Source organism: Pinus tabuliformis, chromosome 4_1 (genome assembly GCF_031772625.1).
Source record: "Pinus tabuliformis cultivar Carrire ecotype Pingquan chromosome 4_1, CPIR1, whole genome shotgun sequence".
NCBI lineage: Eukaryota > Viridiplantae > Streptophyta > Pinopsida > Pinales > Pinaceae > Pinus > Pinus tabuliformis.
Window position 1 is genome coordinate 325926735 of NC_142303.1, and position 3869 is coordinate 325930603.

A 3869-nucleotide genomic window follows, 5' to 3' on the forward strand; every position below is an offset into this window, starting at 1 on the left:
TGGTGCTACACTTTTGCACTTCCTGTGTTTTTATTTGGAAAATTTCATTGTGTAAAATTTCTAGTTTCTAGTCTAACTTGGTCAAAGTCAAGATTCTCTATGTAATGGCACTATTTACGAGGCTAGGTGATGTAGGCATGAATAAATGTAAATCATAGGTTGTTTTTTATGTTTATTAGGCCTCATAGAAGAAATAAACTCCTAAACAAACTCTTCATGAAGTGTTTGAGTTTCACCTTCTCAATCTCACCTATTGATTGAGAGAATCTTGGAGTCAGTTCCTCCACCAAGGAATTCGACTCCTAAAGGTGGGCAGGTGGTCTAGGAGAGTCTATATGTATCATTTCACTTCAAGAGAAGAAGGTTGAACGTTTTGTGAAGGAGGCTTGCATTGAAATCGTCTTTCAGCTAATACAGATACAGGTTGTAGCTATTTTCAAAGAACTCTAGCCCAGTGATTTCATGGTGCTTGTACTTCATTATTTTTGTTTTATCATGGTCTAAATCTCTTTATCTACATTATATCTCTTCTTTTTATGAATGCCTTGTGATAAAATACTCAGAATTCTTGTTTTTTAAGCTCTGTTATCTAGTTTTCATTGTTATGTGTTTTGTCTTCCTAAGCTAATGAGATCATGTTTATTTATGCTCGTTAGTTTCTTCCACACTATATGCTCTATACTAAACTGAAAAATACTCAAATTACACCATGGCTTATGATATCTAGCTCCTTCTTATGTTTGCTCCTACATTCCCACAACCTAGACCTACTTGTGGCTCTAAACCCTAAGTTCAGCAAATACTTAAAAAACCAAATTTTCACAAACAAACAAACAAATACACATATATAGCCTAAAATTAATTTTCTTTAAAGTCATATCACTGAGAAGAGACTTAGAGAGATCCCTCTCATGCTCAGTAGAGCTAGCTACTGAGATGAAGTGGTTTGAGGTTACCCTTGTCGATTTCCTTTTCAACGTAGGAGATTGTAAGGACTAACATTTTTGGCATCGTTGCCGGCAAATGAAAGATCATATCTTTGCTAGGAAAGAATGACAAGGATCAGATCTGATTGCTGAAGGTGAACAGCGATTAAACAGAAGAAAGGTTGTGCATATTTCACCTGGAGACTCCAATGTCGAAGAATCCAAAGGTTTAGAATTTTCATGGCGACTCCACTGTTCAAAAACCGGTAGTTTGAAGAACTTCTTGGTGTCTAAATTGTTTTCAAGATGGATTCAATTGCTCAAAGGTATGCCCCAATGAGTCGAGCTCATATTCCTGGTTTTCTGAATCGAAATCCTTGCATAGATTGGCAAACTAATTTGCCCAAATTCATAGATGGAAACGAGGATGAGGCTATTCTGCATCTAATTAAATTTCATTGGCATATACATAAGCTCAGGATTAAGTTTCATGACGATTGTTTGATGAAAATGTTTATGCCTACCCTAGAAGGAAAAGTAAGATCATGGTATGAAGGATTGAATCCATGTAGCTTATTCTCTCTTCAAGTCCACAAAACATTCTTTGGGTTTTATGGAAAATATCATCATTCATTCTTGTTGTTCAAAGATTGTTGTGAATCCTATGAAAACTTCATTCAATACCTTGAAGAAACTTTTGGTGATGAAGACTGTCAAGATTATGAGATCACAGAGGCCCTTATGAATATTCTTCCCAACAAAGAGTTACAGAGATTAGCTACCTTGATACAAAGGATCATTCACAACACACATCAACTCCCTCTTTGCTTGAAGATGAAACAGCTCTCCATCCTAACAGTCAAGAAGAAATTGGTCCAAGTGAGAATTATGAAATTGCATGTACAGAAAACTTACGCAGTGAACCATCTAATGACAATGATCATCTACTTTTTCAAGGAAATAATGAACAAGAAGTTGTTTCCCTTGATTCTTGTGGCAGAGAAATTGATATTCTACCTTTTGAAGCATATGAGGAGTCAAATATACTTGAAGTGGTGGCCGCATTGAAAGTTTTCCATGAGCATCCAAAACCCTGTCTTTTGGATGAGAGGTATGAAGATAGTCATTCACTTGTTCTTTCAGATTGTTCTTTCTCTGAGGTTTTGTTTCAAGATCAGATTTGTGAAGACCAAAATGAGGTTTCTGATGAAATGTATGAGCAAGGATCTCTAGACATTCACCACTCATATGTCTCTCCAACTCATCCATTTTCTAAAGCACTATTTCAAGGGAAGATTCATGCAAATCATAATTTTAAATTGGCATGTGTGAAGGTTTCAGACAATGTAATTATGGCAGAGAATAATCATCAAACATTACAATAAGATTATGAAGAGGCGAGCAACGATAAAGAAGAGGTTATTTTAGAGCCACTTGCACATGATTATCTTCCTCCAGATTCAGAAAATGAAGAGTGTGCTTGTATTTCTTCTGACTTTCAAGATATGCTAATGTTTCAGATTATTATAGACCCTATTTCCAATTTGTTGCAGCCATCTAGAAAGATGAATTTTCTTGTATTTATGGATCATGAGCACATGTTCAGTGGACACTCAAAGTTTCCTAGCTTTTGTTTATTATACCTGCTCAAGAAAAGTACAAGAAGAATTCAAGTAAGTAGCCACTTGCTCGATTGGTTACACTAGAGGGATCATTACACATGATTGTATATATACATCTTCAGTAGGTGGGTGTTTATCATCAAGATTTGGAGCCCGAGGTGAAGGCCCTAATATCCCGATGGTCTGCTGCCATGAGTAAGTTTAGTCAGTATGTTTTTTATAGTCAAGTCAGTCAGTTTTCAATTTGAGTTTAGTCTTTTCATTTTGACTCCATGCCCAATGGATAAGGCTACTTGGTCTACGGTGTTCTTAACACCTCCAAGGAACTGCCATCCCCAGTTGGAGCCAATGTTAGTGTCAGTCAGTTCAGCCTATCACCAATGATCAAATATGCTCTTACAAGGTGTTTTTAGGGTGTCAAGTCAAATTTTTGTCATTTAAGTGGGTCTTCAAATAAAAATTTGGTCACTGGTTGTTGTGTCTAGGTAATTGATGCTCCCTTCACTTACTCATGGTCTTCATTGCTCATCATGGTCATTGTATTCTTCGAGGTATCATATCTTCATTTAAATATCTTAGGTCACGAAATGGTTAAATTTTTCATTTTAGGTCATGGCCTAGGCTTTCACTCCATGTGTCATCATGATACCATATGTCAAAACGAAAACATGTCCATCATGTGATTCAGTGGGTAAAGGGAGTTAACAGCTTAGGGAAAGAAAAATAAAGGTAAAGGTAATGTTTTACTTCCAATAAGACAATGTTGGAGTGTCCAAATTACATGCTTGAGGTGTCCATATTATAGCAGACTTCAAGAGCTTTCTAAAGAGCTATCAATCTCTGAATTTGGAGCAGTTTAAGGCCTCCAAAAGTGGTTTGGAAGACCGGCGTTGCGCTTAGGAACAAAGTGTTGCATTTAGGAGGCCAGCACTGTGCTTTTGCACTGTGCTCAGAAGAACTGCGTTGTGCTTTTGCGCTGCACTCAGGCACACTGCACTGCGCGCAAGACAGAGTACCCATAAATTCTTCAAAACTCTCCAAAATCTCAATTTTTCACTTGAAAGCTTGATTTTATTGACTTCTATGCCAAGGGACAAATAACTACACCATCATTATCCCTATTTTGCTTTTCCAAATTCATCTCATGTCAATGATTCTTCAAGTTAGGGTTTGTAGTGAAATTTGCATGGGAAATGATAGGGTGAAAATGGCCATCTTTATTTTGGGTTTCTAAAACATGTAAAATGGTTTCCTACACCTGCATACATATTTAATAAACCATTTTAACCATTCAATTCACCTCAAAACAAAGTTTTACCCC